The 22,333-nt window shown below is 37.2% G+C and overlaps 1 long non-coding RNA gene across 1 annotated transcript in view; it reads right to left on the reverse strand.

The window, feature by feature from the left end:
• LOC135751978 (uncharacterized) overlaps positions 1-22,333 on the reverse strand; it is a 111,684-nt gene that overhangs the window by 73,013 nt on the left and 16,338 nt on the right. The window contains exon 2 of the long non-coding RNA XR_010533090.1: positions 19,447-19,643. This is a non-coding gene — a long non-coding RNA (uncharacterized lncRNA). The remainder of the gene's footprint in view (positions 1-19,446; positions 19,644-22,333) is intronic.

A 22,333-nucleotide genomic window follows, 5' to 3' on the forward strand; every position in this document is an offset into this window, starting at 1 on the left:
TTTTCCTGGTCCCAAATCATTAGTGTTAAACATGATCTGTCTGCCTCCGACGGGACACCCACACAAGCCAATGTGAGCAAGCAAGCTTCAACCGGATGATGCATGCTTTTATAGCTGAAACATGACAGCCACAAACATCCTACAAAAGTAGACTGCTATGAAAGGAGATTGACAACAACTGGCAACAATACGGTTGTTCTTAAGCTGCACCCTAACAATGGCGAGGTTTTTTTAACCCATGTTGTGTAAATATTGGACACACCGCTGGGTTAAAATTTACCCAATGCTGGGTTATTTTAATCCAACTGTTGGGTAATTATAACCCATGGTTGCGTAACAACAACCCAGCATTGGGTAATTTTTAACTCACAATTTCGGTCATTTTTAACCCGGCATGCAATATTTACCAAGTATGGTTTAAAAACAACCCAGACATTTTTATAGTGTGCTATGCAAGAACTACCACAACTTATTTGTTTGTCTTCTGAAGTCACATTTGATCACATTGAAGTTTCTGTGAGATCTCGTGTCATTGTGAAACCATTACCACAGTCAACAGATGTGTGGTCTCACGGTCAAATCGTCTAGTGCGTGTGTTCAAAGGATCATAATGTTAAAAAATAAGTTCAGACTGTTCTTATGTCCATGTTTTCCTTTGGACTTAATATTAGTTAAAATATGAAAATCATCTAGGATGTCAAGAAACTATAATCACATAACATTCAAATAATCCAATGAAATTGTTGTTTTGGGAACACTGGGGGATATAATTGATTAATCTGGAAGTATAACTAAAAGCATTCGTTCTATGCACACACTATAAACAATACTTACAAAGTACAATTAATTTGTTTTAGGCTGGAAATATAACACAATCTGATCTGATGCGATTCCACTGTATTGCATTACAGTTTTTTACAGACGCTAGGACACATTTCTCAAAACTCTTCACACAGTGAGCACAACATAAGTCTATGTGGGCTAAACTGAGGATCAATTATCATTGCTTTGGCACAAAATGCATTCAACGACTACATCTCTCAAATTTCATGAATTCTTTTCTCACTCAGAAACAACAACTGCCAAAACTCTTTATACATACAGGACAATTTGCACATGCTTACATACGGTTTTCAAAACTGTTAAACTTATGTTCAAAACAATACAAAACTGAATAAGACAGCAATTTGGTACATTTCTACAGTAATATTTTAATGAAATATATTTTAAATCTTAAAAATAAATGCTATAAAAACACTTGGCCAAATGGAGAAGACTGAGTAGATTTGAGATCTTATGTCATTGTTCTGTGGGTGACAAAGTGTGTTTGTCGGCTGTCAACCTTTGCTAGTGTTCTGGAAGAATGAGTTGATTTGAGACCTGAATAAAGTGTTTTGGTATTTGTAGTGCATTTTGAATGTGAAATGAACTGCTTTGCCACTCTGAAAGTTTGTTAGGAGAACTGTGTGAAGAGTTTTGCAAAAGTGACCTAAGTATTGAGAAATGTGTCCTAGCGTCTGCAAAAACCTGTAAATTAGTTTTCCAATTTAAAGTTTTTTTTAATCCACTACAATATTGAAATAAAAAATTCTGAGCACACACAAACAAATCTCAAAAAGTTTCTCTTTGACATTGATTTGTTTTAATGGGACACTCTTGAAACCCTAAACGGGCCAACAGCGGACCCCTATAGTGAGGTGAGTCATCCCTGCATCGGCTGTAGAACGGAGGGATGGAAACATATGACAGAAAAACTTGGACTGCACTTGACTCTCTGTTTGTTGGGTGATGTGATTGTCCATTGAGGGAACAATGGTAGGATTACAACAGAAGACTATTTAAAGACCAAAGCATCCCCACCGAACAATGTAGATGTTGACTCCATCACAATGGAACGACTACTATCTCCACCATCTGCCAGGGATGCCTCCAGGGCTCCCACCACACTAAACGAAAAGATAAGTGTTGGCAAAACAATTTTGGCAAAATCAAGGTCTTGCTGGATATATGAAACCTGCTTTTGTGTGTGCGTGTGTTGAGGCAGAAACTTGAGAGGCACATAAATTAATCTCAAAGAAACTTTGGCAAATTTTTGAAAGAAACACTCTCTTATTTATTATGACAGAGAGATTGACCCATTAAGAAAGCCATAACTTCAGCCTGTCATGTGGTTGGCATGTTTTCAATGGCAGAGGGACTGCATCCCTCTCTTTTTCTCTCTCTGTGTCATGACAAATATCGATGTCTGAATGAAACCTCCTCCACACAACAAATAGTAGCCACTCGTTCTGCATTGTTTCAAAGCTATCTATGCCACTTATTTTTAGCTGCTTATACAAACTATTCCACAAGTCCTCAAATGGACATTCTAGCTTGTAAGCTCTCACATTTTCATTGTGCACAGTGGGATATCTAACCTTTTTTCTATCTCATTTACATTTTATATAATAGATGAGATGATAACATGTTAAAAATAGTCAGTCAAAACTGTAAGACATGTTTGTCACTTTGTGGAAAAAAACTGAGCTATAAGGGAGAGGGACAATGTCACTTACTAACTGATGCCATTGTTGTTTTGGCTATATAAATCTAAATATAAACCTTAGAATATAAACCTTCCACACATCAAATATTACTCTGCCTGCCATAATTTGTGAAAGTGGTTGAGATGAAGTAGTGCATTCAATGAATCATAAAAGATTGAGTATCGTTTCAAATCTGTATTGATTCTGCTTATAGAAACAAGGTGTTGTGTGGGTGTTGAGTCTGGCTCTGAAAAACTACACTGCACTAAGAGGTATCACTTACAGTGGCTCAAAAAGAAACATCTGGACAGGCACGACTCCAAAGAACACAAACCCTGCTGAGACTGAAGGAGTACTGGAGACCTGGCAACCCACACAATTAAACTCCACCTTTCACTGCATGTACATAAACTTCAAATAAAGCTTTTCTGTACTTCTGTTTTCTCTTATGATTTTGCTATGATTACCATTCAACAAGTCTTTAGCTTTAGGTTATCAACCACTAAACTTTAAATATTAGATTATTTAAGAAAGTATACAACACATCTGTTTTAAGTTTGATTCTGTAGATACTGTATGTCCACAGGGTGCAGTTAATATAAAAAACCATGCTTATGTGGATAACGTGTTTTTAGCTACCAAAGCTATGTGAGAACAGAAAGAAAAAATACTTTACAATAAGGTTGTATCAGTTAACATTAGCAAATACATTAGCTAACATGAACTAATAATGTGCAATATGGTTTTTCAGCTTTTGTAATCTTATTTTAATGGTAGTTTTCATTATAATTGTTTCTTTTTAGTTCATTGACATTATCTAATGTTAACAGTTACGACTTTTAAATGTGTTGGTAAATGTTGGAATTAACATTAACTTAAATTAATAAATGCTGTAGAAGTATTGTTTATTGTTAGTTTATATCAGGAAATGCATTAACTAATCAACCCAGTATCACGAAATTACATCCCTAGTCATGTAAATTTGTGAGTCTTTTGCGTGACACTGACACAGTTTTCTGCCTTTTTGCGTGAAAATGTCACGCATTTCTGTTTATGTGTCACGGTCACGTATTTGTTACTCAACTGTTTTGTCCTATTTTCTTACCATTGTCGCTTCGGTTTAGAGTAAGATTGACATAAAATGACATCCTTCCCAAACCCAACTCTAACCCCAACGCAAGGCAACAATGGTTTAAAAATCATAAAATATAAAAAAATAAATCATGAAAAAAAGGTATAAACCAATATTTAAAGTGACATCCTAACGCAAACACCAAATCTAACCCTAAACCTAAGCATCAATGGTTTGAAAATAGGACAAAACTGTTAAGTAACAAACACATGACAGTGACACGTAAACAGAATGCGTGACATGTTCACGCAAAAAGGTGGAAAACCATGTCTGTGTCACGCAAAAGACTCACAAATTTACATGACTGTAGGTACATAATTTCGTGATACAGGGTTGATAATATGACCTTATATATATTAGTATATTAGCAACATATTAACAACGTCAGATATTTGCATATTTTTATTTAAATAGTTAAATAGCACCAAGCATTGGAAAGAACTAAAAAAAGTTTATTTGTTAAAGTGTTTAGCTGCTGAATTGCTATCAACTTTATTAGGGGGCTGACTTACGGGATTGTCATAAACACTCTCTTCTTCTGGCTGAAAGCCCTCTGCTCTTGTTTTGCACACCATCTTCTTCATATAGAATCATAATCACGTGTTACACAGTGTGACCACAAAATGACACCACTGCCACTCAAGCCAAATGATCAGAATAGGTGAGAGCATTACAAAACACAAAAAGCATGTGAAGTGTGTAGAACTACAAGCTGGAGTTCCTAGAAAGCAAAATGTTAATTCAAGGGTGTAATGGGGTTAGTGAAACTGTTTGGCACGGACGAGGACAAAGAGAAGCTTATGTCATGTAAATTGCAAACATATCCAAATCCACCTGAGCAGAACAGAAGGGTTTTTCCCCTTAGCCCAAGCTGATTCTGCTCAAAATATATTCCAGAGAAGGCAAAGAACGAGGGATCTATGAAAGAACAGCTAAGACCAGAAGAGAGAGGAAACACTGAGGAGGAGGAAAACAGTAGGAATCTTGGAACCGCTTCTATAACTCTGATATGCTGGGTTGTTGATTGACCACAGAAATCTGGCTGTGAACCACCACTGTGTGTGTTATTGTTTCCTTTTCTCTTTTTTACGTCTTTCGTCTGCAACATCAGCACTTTTCTCAGAATGACATCTAAGGGCAGTCCTTGTACATAGAGAAGTACTAAAACCACACAGGAGACTGCATTGTGTGAGCAATGCTAGATTTCATTCCTGTAAAAGTTAAAGTAACTCCCTTAACAGTTAATGAAAGAGAGAAAGAAAGACGTTGATCACAACTTGTTTTAAGGGAAACTGATTACTTGATACAAGACTAATTATAAAGATAACTTATTGCAACTGCCAAACACAATGTGTGAATCTGATTTCAACATATTACATTTACATGTATTTACATGACGCTTTTATCCAAAGCAGACATGCCATCAGGACAACTGGGAGATTCCTGGTCGGCCGCAAGCTTTGTGGGCCGTTGGGCCAACACAGTCTCACGGCAAGTCATGTTATATTAACGAAAATTTTTAGTAATTTATTAATTTCTGCTGTTTTTCGTATCTCTGGAGACAAATGTCTTATTCGTCTGTGCCACGACTTTCTTTATTGTGTCATTTTATATTTTTTTTCTCATCGTTCTTTCCTATTTTTAAATCATTGTCGCTTAGGGTTAGGGTTAGATTCGGGGTTTGCGTTAGGATGTAATTTTATGCATTGGTTTCTACATGTTTTTGATCCACTTATAACTCTTTCCCCGCCAGCATTTTTAAAAAAAGTTGCCAGCCAGCGCCAGCATTTTTCATGATTTTCACAAAAGTTTAATGCCTTCCAGAAAATGTTCTTCTTTAAATATATAAACAAACAATATATCAGATGAAAGAACAGACCCTCTGCTTTCAAACAAAAAAACGTTTCATCCTACCTTCATTAGTTCTCTTGTAATCACCTCTCAAACATTGCTAGGTTTCTTCAAAAACACAAAATTTTGAGCAAAAAGCTGAGATAATTCCATTTTTGCGAAGGACTTTTGATAGAGATCAGATGCAGAGCGATCTTTAAAACATACACAGAGTTCTTTCTCCTTCACGTAAGGCGCTACTTCCGGGTTGTATAAGTTGCGGAAAGACGGAAAATCTCATCATTGGCGGGAAAGCGTTTTCTCTTAATTGACGAGATATCTCGTCAATGGCGGTGAAAGAGTTAAAACTATTCTCACCTGAAGTTGGGGTTAGAGTTGGGGTTTGGGTTAGGAAGTCGATGAGAAAACAAAATATAAAATGACACAATAAAGAAAGTCGTGCCACAAACACGAACAGCCATTGATAGAAATGCATGCTGTGAAGGACGAAAAAGACATTGGTCTGCAGAGACACGAAAAACAGTGGAATTTCGTGTCAGCAAACTCGAATAAATTAATCCAAATTTTTGTTACTATAACACAACTTGCCGTGAGACTGGGTTGGATGGGCATGTTAAAGCAACACCAAAGAGTTTTTTTTTTACCTTAAAATAACGCTTCCAAAACAGTTTCAGTCGTTCATCAACTCTAAACAGAGTGAACAGCACTTTCACATTCGCTTTGCAGCCCTCTATCGGCCAAAACCACACTAAAAAAGTTTCCAAACGTCGGGTAGTGGTCCTGTAGTCCGAGTGAATACTACAAAAACTTGCTTTACGGCAGACCTACAATCCAATCAGAGCCAGCTATGCCTCAGTATTTATGACAGTGGGTAATGGACAATTACGCTTCTAACCTGTAGGGGGAGCAAAGAGCCAAAACTCTTTGGTGTTGCTTTAAAAGTTATTAAAATGTAATGACATTGCTGTATCAGTCAAATTTCATACATTTGCGTCTCACACTGAACAAAAAAAGCTAACTGTTTCCTGGCTAGTTTCTCTCTGTAGCTGGTATTGGTTGTTTTTGCGTGAAATGAACACGGATCAAGTAAGAGTAGTCCTAAAAGCAAAAAGTCATAACAAAATAATCAACCAGCATAACACGTTCGTTAACTACATAGCATAGCGTCTCTAAACCTTTTTATTTACAAGGCAATGACTAACGTGTTTGTATTAAATTCCAAATTCCGCTATTATCAGCCTCACAGTGGAAAATGAAATTATATTCGTACCAGCTTGGTTGAATCGGCACGGAATGTGGTTACACAACAAGAGCGGTTTGGCACGGTGATAACTATAGAGTGTTTATAAAGCCATGTTTATAAGTAGAGGTTATAGGTAGGAAAAGTGAACAACATAAAACGTTGTTTTTTACAGTTGGGGATAGTCAGGTGAATGCGGAACAAGTGTGTTTCCAGTTGTGGTGGCCTCTGCAACTCGGATGGAGGGTGGCTGTTCATTCCACTAGAGAGGAAAATTATGGTTACCAAGTATTGAAATGTAAAAGTTAAAAATTTTCTTGTATTCCCTCAGGGGCAGGAATGTTTACACACACACACACAAAATAGGTTTACAGTAAAAAGTCAAAGGGCTTACAGCATATAACACTGACATTTTAATTTCTAAACATTGTGTATTATCAAAGATAACACAATAATGTACAAGCACCTCTTCACGAGAAAACGAAAATGTTTCCTGGCAAGACACGCAGGCTAATTCGAAATGACGAAAGCTTCTGGTCTGCAGAGCACAGGCTGTGGGCTAAGATTACAGACATCTCAAGTTTAAAATTGCCACAGCACTCTCTCGCGTAGCCGGCAAACTGCCTTCACTGCACTTTTGCAGACGCTCTACAAATTAATTGCGTATGAGCGTTTCTGATTGAGCCGTCTGGCAATTCTGTCCACTAACAGACTGAGGAACAATTTGAAAAGCTGGCATCTTTCAACAGCAAATTTATGGGTGAAACGTTCTGCTCTTTTATGTTTTATATGCTCAGTTTTGGCCGATTTACTTTGGCAGTGTTCAGCGAGGAGCACGGCTGCACAAGATGTCGCGGCGTGAATGACAACTGATGAAATCGTCTTGTAACTTACAGTTAGTGATTTCACGCACACCATAGCAGATATAAAAAGATCTGTGTGACTTATATAGACAAACATTTTTATAAAGTTCTCCTCTTTTCTGTAAAACTCAAATGTAGTATCAACCAGCTTGTTGAATGCAGTAAAATCAAAACAGACAGACTTCTTCATAAAAGTTTTCAAGGATGTTGAGCGGCTTATATGGAAAATAATAAAAAGCAGACTCTAAAATATTCTTTGGCCAAGGTGTTCAGCCACACCATCACTCGTTTTCCCTTTCCACACAATCAACACTTTTTATAACTTCCCTAAAGCTGTCAGAGCAGCTAAGAGCAGCAAGAAGCACTCAGAAATGAAGTGGAGGAGGAAAGAGGGGACGATCATCAGCTACTGAAGCTTAAAAAGAGAAAAGAGGAGGAGGAGAGACTGCCAGTACCTCTCTGACCTCCACAGTTTGATTTGGCAGAGATGGTAGATAATGGGTGAAGATGAAGCATGTAGAAGAGGGTCAAATGAGAAAGTTGGAAATGAGAGAAAGTTGGAAAAATGTGAGTGAGAATAAGGTATCCATCTCATGTTTTCAGGCCCCCTGCCCTGCTGGTATCTTTCTCCGCGGTGTCTGATCTCTCCTCCACGCCACAGACAGCTGGAGGTGTCAACACTTGACTGGACCCAAAGCTCTTCTACCCGCAAGCCCAGCCTCTGTTTATGCAGACAAAGCAGTCGCCTGTCACAATACACACATCTCCTACTGATCCAAAGCTCTGTGTATCTTGGTGTAACTCTTTGGGTCTGTAGGCCCCTCCTTAACATGAGGTATCATTTACTTCTCAAGTAATTTTCATGACTGTAGCTTTTCAACATCTTTGTAATGTGTTTGGCCGTAAGCCCTGAGTTAATGAATTTCAAGGAGACCGCTTAACAGATATTCTTGTGTTGGGTAGAGGATACTACTCCAATGCTTATCGTCTGCTTGTAGCAGTTTTGCAGTGAATCTCAAAGCTAGAGAGTATAAGACTATCAACGTGAAGAGGGAGGAAACAGTTTGAAGCCAAAAACAATAACATTAACATGAACAATTCAAGCTATCACTTTTCTGTCAGGGCACTGCATCCACCAAAGCCTTGATACTAGTTAGGGGTTAAAGATCCTACTACAAATCACACTGTGTGGGAACACACCTCATATACTTTCTTAATAGGTTCCAGAGAACCAAATGACTGGTAATCAAATGTGTTCCTTGAAACGCGTCCCATGTACCTTTTAGAGCAGACAGCTCGGAGAGGAGAATAAACGGCGGAATAAAAAAAATGACAGATAAGAGAAGGTTATTTCCAGTCACATTTTAATTTAATAAAAAGAATGAACGTCTGAAGTTTAATAAAAGTACGTGCTGTCTTGCCACAGACTAGAAGACATGGAAAGAAAGAGTGGAGGACAGCACATTCCTTGAAGGAGTAATCTGGAATAGCTGGCAGAAAGCGTTCAGAAAAACTAAGAGTGATGAATACCACAGGTCCGTAAAAAGGAACCAGACAGACAGAATCCTTGTGATGGTTCACCAGAACCTTCAAGGCTACCACGATATCAAAGGCAGTCATACCAAAAAATAAAAATGTGACATGGCCTCATAAACTAGGGATGCTCTAAACGCTGGGAAAACAGCATCCCAGACAAGCAGGCCGTCAAAACCACAAGGGTTGGTTTCCAAACCAGTAAGAGATCTAAATGGAGTGGAAGCTTCCAAAACTAGAATCCTAAAAACTGGAGACTACAGTGTTGTTTCAGCCTCCAAATGGGTAACTGGCGAACGTCATAGGAATCCTTCTGAAAAAAAACTGTTTGACATGTTTCTAAATATTAAAGATGAAGTGTGTAATTTCTTTGTAACACCAAAAGGAACCGCACTTGCTTAAACAATGACTTTTTCAATAATTAAGGTATTTAAATAAGTTACTTATATCTTAAATAAAGATTTTATATTTATATTATTACTGAAAGTAAATGCATGAGGTAAAGCTTTCGTACAATAGCAACGCTTATCAATTTTAAAATTATACTAGACATATATATTTGTGAAACCTTGTATTTATACTTGACTGATCCTGACAGCAGAGAATTTAATCTCTTGTGATATACTTCCATTTCCAACATTTCGTTCCTGCATTGCCTATACTCAAGTCATCATAGGGACACGATAAATAATAAATGAGTTTGAAATTTCTGATGGCATTCCCATTTGCTGTGTGGACTATTTTCCAGCACTAAGGATTACTGTTCATTTCATGTGGTGTCCTTTTCAAAACTATCTGCTTGTCTGCAGGCACAGAGATTTCTTACAATCACCAACCACACCACAAATTAAACTCGGCACACAAGACTTCAACGCTTTTTTGGATGTGATTCAGAAATGTTTTGTGATTTTTCTACATTTCCAGGGTATTGGAAATAAAACCACTTTCCATAGGTCACTCCTCCAAATTTCAGCTTAAGATTCTTTTTACACAATTCCTACCCTCTTGAAAAATTTAAGTCATTCAATGACTTAACCCTTTATATATACAATCTATATTTTGTGTTTTAGAGCAGATGAAGTATGAGTCTCTCCTCCCTCTGTTTGACCGTTTAAATCAAGTGAGGTAAAATTCTTTAGTCTAATTATTATTCAGAAGTAAAGGTTTACAGAGTTTGCAGGAAAAAAATAATCATGAGTCATTTTACATTCTTATAAAGCAGCACTCATTTTTACACCCCTAGCACAACGCATATGAAATCTTAAGAAAAAATAATCCATTATACCAAACTATTCTGTTCCATTCAGTGCTCATATTTCAAAAATGCGTCTCTTATTTATGCATTTGGTTGACACTTTATCCAAAGCGGTTTACAGTTTATTCAAGGTCCTACAGTATACATTAAAATGCATCATATTTCACTAAACCTTTGAGTTTAAGGTTATCTATGCTGGGTTGTCTTAACCCATGATTGGGTAAAATGTGGACAAACCCAACCATTGGTTTAAATTATTCTAGAAAATGTAAATATTTGACCCAACCATGGTTTGAAAGAACCCAGCATAGATTAATTTAAACCAGTGGGTACAATATAAAAATGCTGTGTTATCTTCAACCCAGCCTTGCGTCGAAAATGGACAAACCTATCCCGTTGGGTTGTAATTTTAACTAATGCTGGTTTGGTTCAACCCAAAATGCTGGGTTGTTTTAACCCATTGTTGAGTCAAACATAAACATCTGTGTTAATTTAACCCAAGGGTTTGTCCCTTTTTGACCCAACACTGGTTCGTCCAAATTTGACCAAACCATGGTTTGAAACCACCCAGCATAGATTAATTAAAACCCAACGATTGGGTTTGTCCACATTTGACCCAACCATTGGTTGAAACACCCCAGCATTTTTGAAGATGGCCTACCAACTGTGCAACACAAATGCTCCTATCTTGCTGTTCGTTGAAAGTTACTAGCCTACAGTATTTTCAAGCCCTCAAGGATGCTGAGATGTCAGGACGATTCCAGCCCTCATTACCCAACATTCTTAGTGGCTGGCTGGCAGGGCTTTCTGAACAGCAGGAGCGACAATGATTGATTGAAGGATGATTGATTACTACAGCTGACCGTTTATCTCAGATTTCAATTGTTGTGGTTAGGCTCTTCACACCTTGTAAAGCACTTTAGGGGTGAATCGCATGGGAGAAAGAGGACAGCAAAGAGAACGGAAGAAAGCAGTATGTCCAAAAAATACCAGTCTAGCCCCCCCATGTCATCAGCATGTTGCCATGGCGCCATTACTGTCCTGCCCGTTTCTTGGGTCAGCAGGGGTGCTCGCAGTGTCTGAGCAGAAGATGAAGTGGAACAACAAAGCAGACAGAAACGAATGCTTCAAAGAACCAAGCTTCCAAGGACTTTAACTTTGATTAGATCAATGCAAAACAATTGTACTTTCCTAAGCAACTTCCAATATTTTGGATGAGTTATTTCTAATTGCTTGCACTTGACAAATCTAAATGAAATTATTTTTAATTTATAAAGATAAAATGCATCTCAGAAAGTATTTGTTTTTAACAAATTATGTTTTAGCTGACTGGTGATGATCATTTTCTCAGATTCAAAGAAGGACAGGAAACATTGGATAGATTGATATTTACTCAGAATAAAACTATGCTGAGGCAGCTGGTTCAGGCCTCCAAAGTGACCTGCCGGCTGGTGTCACAACTGTCCGCCATTCTTCAGTAATCAACCACTAGGACAGGGGTCAGGGGTTGTCCAGCACCAAAAAACACAGCCAACCTGAGAGATTTTAAATCCAGGCCTGTGTCATGAGGCCTGTGGTACTGTCGAGAATCAAATGGCTTTATTGGCATGGTTAAAAAGAGTCCTTACATTGCCAAGGCAAAGGAACATTTTCTGTGTGTTATAAAATTATAAAATTATCTTCATACATGCTAAATTAAGAAGCATATGCTAGAATATATATAGTTTATCCAAAAATGCCATAACCACACAGTTGACTGACAGTACACATTGACTACCTAATTTTTCCTGTCATTTATCTTCTTCTATTGCGTTAAATAGAATAAAGAAACCTATACAGGTTTTAAACAACATGAGGTTGAGTTATTAATGACAGAATTTTTATTTTTGGGTGAACTGTCCCTTAAAGTGGATATATCATCTAAAATCAGACTTTTTCCAAGTTTAAGTGCTATAATTGGGTCCCCAGTGCTTCAATAAACCTAGACAATGTGAAAAAGAAAAACCCAATAACTTAGTTTTTGTAAACTATTCTCTGCAAGCATGTGAAAAATAGATCATTGAAATTTGGCTCCCCTTTGATGTCAGAAGGGGATAATACCGCCCCTTAATCTGCACTATCCAATGAGATCAACTAATTTGCATTTAAAAAGGACACACATAAAACTGCACATTTTTGCGCACACTTACAAAGTGGCAATTTTACCATGATATAATAAATGATCTATGTGGTATTTTGAGCTAAAACTTCACACGTGTACTCTGGAGACCCCAAAGTTTTATTAACCATCTTAAAAAAAGTCTTGTGAAATGTCCCCTTTAATAGGTAGTTACACAGTAACTAAATCAGAACAAATTTTTGGTGCAGCATTAACACTGTAGCCATTACTGATAACTAATAAAGAAAAGTGATTAATTAATCAGTAAGGAATAGCATACCTATGTTTGGGGTAAGTAAGTATTGATCCCTTATTTAATAGTCATTAGTAATTGCTAAATGCTTTACTTACACGATTGTCTAAAAATAAACTGCAGTATACAAAATTTTCTTCAGAAATAGCAAAAAATTCACAGATTCCATCTGGTCCTGGTAATTTATGTACATGTATGTGGAACATGGACCATATCTGGATACACATCGTACTTACTTTGTGGAAACTGAAGCTTTAAGGAATAAATGCACTGTCTGGGTTGTACAGTAATCTTGGTGTCAATCCCTCAAAAATGTGTCTTTCAAAACATTTCAGTAATCAGAAATAGGTTAGGCTTAGGGTTTAACTAACCCTAGAAAATCAGAGAACATAAGACAGTACAACAATAAAAAAGCACTGAATGATCATCCCTCATAGCTTTCATTTGCAAATAATCACATCCACCGCAACTAGTGTATAGGAAAGCTAGATCAAACACACACACACACACACACACATTCAACTACATATACAAGAAGAAATATGATCTGATTACAACATAATATGTCTTTAATTTGCAATACATTATTTTTGTTATGTAAAGGGCACTTATAGACTTCTTTCAGAGTTAACTCCAAGCAGAACAAACAGCAACGTGCATTGAGAACAAACTTGGACAGACATTTTAATTACTAGCCGAAGGCCGGGTGAAATTTGGCCTTAAACTCAGTAAAGAGCCATTCATCTGCAACATAAGCACAGTGAGACGAGGCCAGAAATATCAGAGAGCATCCTCCTTTCAAATACCCCTCACTGCAAGAGTCCAGATAACTCTGTCAAGATACACAAGGTGATTTCAAAGGCCTGACTGCTGCATAGACTCATGCTGCAAGAATGCAAACCAATAAGAACAAATAATGACAATAATGAAGTCTCTCTCTTGTCAGGGACATATTCATCACATAACAGAACGGACACACAGGAAAAAGTCCCACTGGGGTGACTGTGATCCGAGCCAAAACCTTTCACCTTCATCCAGACATGCAAAATGAAGTCATTATCTACACAATCTGACCTTAAAAAGAGAGTTCATTCCAAAAGTAACTTGATGAAGCTGAATTTTTGCTATAGAAACTACATCTTTGAGGTGATCATTGCAAACACGCAGTGGGAAATTACTGCTACGTATATATATAAGCACACACGTAATATTAGAAAAACACAATTGAACTGACTTTGCCCTTTTAACTTTAGCACTTCAGCTTGGCTTGGCACAAATAAAATAGAAATATGTTGTATGTGTGCTACCAAACACTTTGAATTATCTTTGAGGGGCAAAGACAGAAGCAGAACAGTTCCTATAAGTTATGTTTTCTGACAATGAACATTAAGATATTGCCACACATAGGAAAAACAGTGCAGTAGCCTTGAGCACCATATTGCCACCCAAGAGAAGCTGTGCTTGCCAAAGTTCTCTCTGCAGGATCTAAGTCCACTTAGGAAACAGCAGATGTGGCTTTGAACTTAGCAGTAGTGCCCTTTATTTACAGAATGTCCAATTCACGAGTATTGCTCGAAAGATCAAAAATGACAGATTGATGATTGACCATGACAATACACAGTCTCAATATGAGATTACATTGTTAACAGCTGATGTTTGCAGTTCACGCACATAAAAGAAAACGTGATTTTGTAAAAAGCATTTATGTAAAACTGACCGTGGTACTACAGAAAGCCTGTACAAATGTCAACCTCCTTTATTTAAATATAACACGTTATGTTGCCATTTCCAGCTTTAAGAAATACCACTAGAGTTAAAGGGGCCATGCAGGGGCGGTGTTTGCGTATGGCAGGGTATGGCAGTTGCCATACCCTAGCAGTTAGACAAAACACCAGAAATCAACAGGCTATAATGAAGCTCATTAAAAATAATGTTAAATATTTTCAGTAGAACATATCAGAAAATTGGTACATCACTAATATGGATAATTTACGCGTGTGCTCAACTTCATGCTATAATACAGGAACCGACATGTGGATGACATCAACGTGCCGCGCGAGCGGTTTGAAAGCAAACTCTTCCGATGATTTCTCGCCTCACCCTCGCGGTACTTTGATGTCATCAACCTGTCATTCTTGCAGCGCAGCTTGAATTGTGCAGGAGGTTTCATGATGACCGCTTTTGTTATAATCTTTATTTTCGCAAGTAAACTCCTTTTTTTGTTTTAACATTCAAACAGACTCACGGTTCTCCCCCACACTCGCGCAATGCATATTGCATACATTATTCCAGAAGTAAAATTATTTGTTCTCTGTGGATAAATAAACATGTTCTCTTACACTGGGAAATTGTAGCGCAGTCAAAGTGAATTGTATTAATTATTTGCGCGCGTTTTTGAATATGGCGACTTGTGGAATAAAAACTGCACGACGACAAAAGGTAAGACTTGTTTTTGCATTTAGCCCTGTTTTAATAAGTTTTTATTTAGTGTTTTAGTTGGTTAGCTGGCTGGGTTAACTACGTGTGCTCTATCACATCATTAAAAGTCTTTATTGTGTTTTTGGAAGTGTTTATTGGCGGCTGTCATGACAAGATTTGTGAAGGGATGTTACAGTATGTTTTGATATTATCTTGTTTTAGTTTATCTGTTGCTGGAGTTGCACTTAGTTAAGAATGACAACATTTGAAAAGCATTTTAAACAACCATGATTTCTATTTTTGTTTTTCATTTGTATTGCTTCCGTATCCGTATTGTTGTCAGTAAGTGTACATCCGTGCAATCATAGTATGATTTTATACAGGTTGGTGGAGTATGTACACATATGGATATAATGTGGTTTCATAGATTCGTTATTTGAATGGCCTTCTTGTACTAAGAATTTTTGCCATACCCTAGGTTTTCGTGAAACGCCGCCACTGGGGCCATGGCATGAAAATCTTACTTTTTCCATGTTTAAGTGCTATGATTGGGTCCCCAGTGTTTCTATCAACCCAGAAACTGTGAAAAAGAACAACCCTGTAACTTAGTTTTGGTGAACCATTCTCTGCAAATGTGAAAAAATAGGTCATTGAAATTTGATGTCATAAGGAGCTCTTATTATAATAAAACCGCCCCTTAATCTGCACTTTCCAACCACTGCCATTTAGTGCAGAGAGAAAGAGGGAGAGAAAAAATAATTGACACCACAATTGAGTTTGAATTGCATCAAACTAACATCATTGTAATCAGTGTTTGCACTTCATTCGCTCATTTGCATTTTAAAGGACACACCCAAAACGGCACATTTTTGTTCACACCTACAAAGGGTCAATTTTAAAATGTTATAATAAATTATCTATATGGTATTTTGAGTTAAAACTTCACATGAGTATTCTGGGGACACAAAAGATTTATTTTACATCTTAAAAAAATTATTGCAACATGTCCCCATTAAAAGTCCCATAAGAACTTACTCCTATGGATGAATTCAGGGGTACAGTTTGTATTTCAGCTTCGGAAATCCCCTCTGATGTTTGGATATGCCATGGGTTGTTACTTGCCATGCCAAAGAGCAAAGTGCCATCAAAACCTCTTGGAAACGTTTTATTTTAAGCAAAATTTACGATGTCAGCCTCTGCCATCAAAGTAAATTATAATAACGCTTAAGCTTGGCCCATTAGGCATTTATGCAGAACTATGTAGCGCTCAACAAATCACGAACGATCAAACAAAATTTATGATGCCTGTCGCTGTCCGTGCATTACAGTTATAAAACTGCAGTGCATTTGCCATGCATTAAATGGCACTGGTGTGACATCAGTATATTTTGATGATGGCTGCTGGCCTTTATAGCAATGACAATAGCCTGAGGAAACCTATTTGTAATGTGTTAAATGAAACCCGAAAATCTATACAGTACATTATTTACAGGTGACTGAATTTTGGAATACAATTACCATTGTGAAGGTTACATGCTCAAGATACTTAATGTTCTCAAACTTAAACCAAAAATCTTTTCCATTGCCCAAATAAATTAAACTGTCCGTCTTCAGCCCTGCAACATTCCTCAATTACCAAGCTTGTAGACATCAAGCAAAAAACAAAAACTCAAAATAAATTTGGGATAAAGGTTGCTGAAGTTTGCAGCATTCTCCCCTACTGTGCCATTGAGATGTACTGACGTATAAGTTATCCAGTGTTTAAACTTAGACAGGAACATGCTAAGCATAATGCATTCGGCCAATACGTGTGTATCTTTAGTGAGCAACACTTTGCCAAGAAAAACTTCTCAGGTTCTGATATTTATAGTGACTTTGTGAATCTCTTTGTGAATGTTGATCCTGGTGCACTTATCTTAAATTTGAGAGATTGATAGAGAAAGACAGACTTTTCATTTTTGTTGTGCTTTGAACCTAAAAAAACAAAACAGCCAAGACACTGAGATAACTTGAAGCGGCAATTATCTTTTAAAGTTCTTTTTAAGACATTATATTTGCTAAACCATAGAAAAACCGGCATGCAAAATATTACTGTTAAAAGTATGCACAGGCATCCTTAATGTTAATGTTATTGAAATATCTTTCCACAATAAAGCAAAGCTGAAAACAATTCAACTACAAGCGCATAAGTGGGCTAGTTACTTCAAACGCATTGTGATGATGTTTGTAAGTGAAACATCATACCAACAATGAACAGGCTCAGGAGAGCAGGCCATGCTAGATTAAAGTCTGAATGATGCTTAACCCTGGCCTCTGCTGAAACGGACACGACTTCGGCTCTCTGTCACACACACACACAAACCTACGCACAGACAAAAGCACAAAAGCTTTGATCCACAGTAAAGTGGCTTTGATGGCTGAGGTACAGGAGTCTTGTGGAATCATCACAACCTCATCTAATCTTAGTGACTAATGCATATTTGTACAATGCTCAGAGTTAGAGTGCCTTATTGCGAGACACTTTATACACACGGGCACATGTCCAAAGACAACTGCATAAACTTGGTCAAATTTGAGGTAAATTACAAAATGGTTGTACATTATGGGATGAGATTTGTGTGCTACTGTCCATATTTCTGTGTACAGTTTGTGTGTACTTGTGTATATATAAACTGCGTTTGCATGTAAGTGTGTATGGGTGTGTATAGATGAGAGAGTTTTTTCCACACCAGTTTATATACTGTATATATATAAACAACATAAAATAAATGTTTCACAAGGAAATACTTTAGGGCACCAAACTTGCACTACCCATTACACTAAATGGCACTTTCTTTAAAATAAATATATAGTCAATCATATGTCATTATTATTTATTATACCGATATGTATGGCACTGAACTCCAAATGTAGTCTAATGTTATCATTGTCTTAAGTTTCCCAAATTATTTCAACTTATGACCCTAACTACCTGAAATATATCTTAAGGAGTTTATCCAAAGGTCTGTGGAAACTAGAGACAGAGGGAAAAAGCGCAAGAGACACAGAGAGAAAATTCTTGACAATTTTGGACCTTTATGTTTCTTTGTTACCTATGTTTCTCTCTTTTTACGTCTATAAAATAAGCAATTATGAACATAACATCAATCTCTTTACTCTTTATTTAGCTTCTGACACCAAACCGATTTTTACACAAAATATTCTGATGCTTGAGAATGACATAAATCACTGACGTGTCATTATTTCAGAGCGAAAGATTGATCTCTCTTTCTCTGTCTGTTTCTCGCTCCCTATGTGTGTGTTAATCCCTTTTATCCTTGCATCAAGCTAGGGCGTGTCTCCCTGTCTCCAGTAATAGGCAGCAATGAGAAGCTTGAGTAAACACAATCAATGAGAAACAGTACAGCACACACAGGCAAGATACACACACTGACAAAGATGAACACACACATGAACACACACCTCACTTTCCCTCCTGCCACCCACTGCACTGTCCACAGTCACTTCCACTGCCATATTGCGAGTATCGATCGGCAAAAACTACCAAGGCCGAAGAAATGATTGTAGTCGCTATCATCAATTTAGAGGTAGACTTGAAATAAAAACTGCGCTGAGGAGCACCTGTCCCTCACCGCCCGTTCCTTTATGCTTTTAGATTACAATCTCTTCATCCATTATTGATGAAGTTAAACTTGTGGCATGCTGAAAGTGTTGCATGGGAGATTTGGTGCTAATCCAGCAAAAAAACAGATAATGAAGAAAAAAGGCACAAATGTCAACAGTTTCACGTAGGGACTGGATTAAGAGAGCCCCTACGAAAAGACACGCACTATGTCTCACCCAAGATCAGCACACGGCCGAATAGCAAAGCTGAGCTAATGCATTGACTAACAGTGAACAATCTTTGTTCATGGTAATTTCAGCATTTACTAATACATTTGCAAAATCAAGCCTTGTTAACATTAATAAATGCATTATGAACTAACATGAGTAACTGTATTGACATTAATAAAAAAATATATAGTTCATTGTTAGTTAATGCATTTACTAATAATTACTAATACAACCTTATTGTATTACTAACATAAATGCATCAAGGATAAAAAAATAAAATAAAGAGCTTGCATTTTCAAGATTTATAATATGACCTTTCTTTTTCTTGTCTCTGTCTCAGTCACAGTGGACTAATTAAATGCTAAGCTGAGGTTTGTGGAGCACCTGAGCAGCGGTTGTCAATGCTTCAGTAGCCATCTGATCTCTTCAGCTGATGACCGGGCACTGGCGTCCATCATGTTTGTCTCATTACCTCCATTTCATTCTTGGACAATTTTCCCTCCGGCAGCCCAGGGGCATCACCGCCGCTAACCACTCCTGTCAGCGATCAGAGAGCTCACTCCAGTTGTTTATTGGTTCGCCTGCAACAGTAATTTAAACCATGTATTCACATTTATATTTTCTAGTCATACTTTAAAAATATTTAGTTAACATATAGGTTTTCACCTGAAACAATCCTGCATCATGCATGGCATTAAACAAGAAGATATTAAATCATTTAACATTAAAAACCACATTACATTACATTACTCATAGTTTTTTGCTACCATAGTAAAATAACCGAAGTATATAGGCCAGTAAAAAAGATTTGAGTGTTTTTTAAACATACGCTTTAGTTTTTTAGGGTTTGTGTGTGTGTGTGTGTGTGTACTGACTACTGCTTGCCATATTTGTCTTTCATAGGCCTGGTCATGACAGTAAAATGTTAACCACACTGCATATGTCTGTGATAGGATCATATGCTTTCCAGAACCATTTCACACTCGGAAAGTGGTGTATTGTGGAGAATAATTTTGAATACCTTTAAGCTATTGCAAAAGCTGCCAGCAAAACTGCCATCAGTCTAATCAAGGGCTCTTGTGACTATTAGCTAGGCTTACAAATCAACTTGGCAAACAGAAATACACAGATTTTGACTTTCTCTCTATGTCGATGTCTCTAATTTCCTCTACCTCTCTCTCTGTTCTCTTATTTTAGTCTACCTCCCTCATCTGCACTTTTCCATCCCCCCTTGAACTCTTCCTTTTTAACAAAATAAGTCATGGTAAATAAATAAGATCATAAACAAATTGATAAAACAACTCTTAGTATGGTCTAACATATTAGCAGTGAATAAACTTTTTGAAAAGATCATAAAACATTGTGAAACACAGTATAGTGTGTGACAGCCACTGTTTACAGTGACTCTTTGGGCATAATATATTAAGCATATCTTTTTGCAACACTGTTATTATAATCTGGGAGACATTAATAAACTGTCAAACTGTATTTGACAATTCAGCAGTTCTCTGGTTGTGCAAACCCAATGTGTTGAATGCCATTGTAATGAAACATACAAACATTTCTTGTGCCCATAGCCCGACATATTAAGTCATGTTTAATTGATTCCTGCTGTGAAACCCAGTTCACCCTAAACGGAACAAAGCAAAAATAATTTGTTATACTCAAACAATTAAGCAGCATGTCAGAGGCTCCACACTGTAATAGAAATAGATCTTTCACACCTTCTGTCCTAACCCAATATTAGTCATAGCATTATTTTGAGGAATGTGTTGAAAACCAAGACATTGTTATTTTTGTCGAATTATTATAGGCCATTAAAATATTCTGCCAATCCTTACTAAAATTAACTTTATCAGTTACGGAAAAAAATAGTATAATGAACACAACAATAAGAGGTAAGAGTCAGCAACAAAAAAACTGCACACAAGGGAAAAATTACTTTACTTATTTTTCTCTATTTTGTATTTTACGCTAATTGGCGGCAGCGTGTACATCTATGTTCACATCACATTTAACACGTCACAACCTTAATACGTGGACAGGTGTCTATGCAAATTATATTTGGAATTTAAAAAAGATCATCATTGTCTTGTCATCTTGCAGTAGAGGGGTCTTTAAACAGTTTTGCAGCCTGAACATCAGAACCCTGTATGACATTCTTTCAAATGCCCTTTTACGACGCAAAAGATGACAACAACAAATCGATAAGGAGGCAGAAATGAAAAGAAGCCGGCGGTCTGCCCCCAGGGCATGAAGATCTTCGAGCGACCCCTTTTTCTTAACTTTGGACATTCCTTTGCAGTCTTTGCAGTGAGAAGGCAATGCTCAGCTGCTGCATGAGAAAGGTAAGAATGACGGACGCATCTCTCACAAAAAACGCTATTCTGAAAAAGACGGCAAGACATTGGGTCTGAATAGGACCTAATGGACATTAGGTGCTAAAGCAGATTTACGGTGCTGCTACAGTACGCTTTCTTCTACGCTTTCTTGTCTCCCTCTGGGACAAAAACAATAGTCTGTTGTGGTTAGGAAATTATTTTCCTTATTAATATTTATTGATCGTTATTGAGCGATTCCAGAAAACAACTGTAAAAAGACACAAAAATACTGAAAACATTTTAGTATCCATTTAGTAAATGGAGATTGACTATTAGAAAAATTAACCATGGTTTATTTTAGTAACCATTTTGTAACAAAACAAAACACAACATAAAAATCACAATGTCCCTACAATAGTTTAACCATAATTTGTAGTTGAATTGTGGCAATTCAAATAGTAATCAATCCGTCCCAAAAACGTACTTTTAATACAAAAATTGTAATTTTCATAAGTTGAGAGATGTGGATAGCAAATTAACAAAAAAGATTTTAGATCTTTCTTTAGTATGCGATGTAAGTAGATAATAACAGCTGTCTGCATGCAGAATGATAGTTGAACACGCATGTCATTTTTAGGCTCACAGGCCTATTAAAGCTGTGACAGAGTGAGAGGGGTATTCCAGCAAAATAAAGGCTTGGGAATTCCCTCGTGGCCGAGCGCATTAATTACTCGCTTAATGGGTGTATGACCCACAATGTAAAAAACGGATTAGACTCGTGAAACCTTCGTCCGGTCTCCTTTGCTCGAGTGAGACGTGGATGGAAATCGGTGCACGCGGATCTTTAAAGATCATTTGCATCCAAGCCAGCTGTTCACTTCATTTCTGGACCTGTCCGACACAGTTAAACACGCGACACACTTATACAGAAGAGAACAAACAGTTGTATC

This window comes from Paramisgurnus dabryanus, chromosome 16 (assembly GCF_030506205.2).
Source record: "Paramisgurnus dabryanus chromosome 16, PD_genome_1.1, whole genome shotgun sequence".
Taxonomy (NCBI): domain Eukaryota; kingdom Metazoa; phylum Chordata; class Actinopteri; order Cypriniformes; family Cobitidae; genus Paramisgurnus; species Paramisgurnus dabryanus.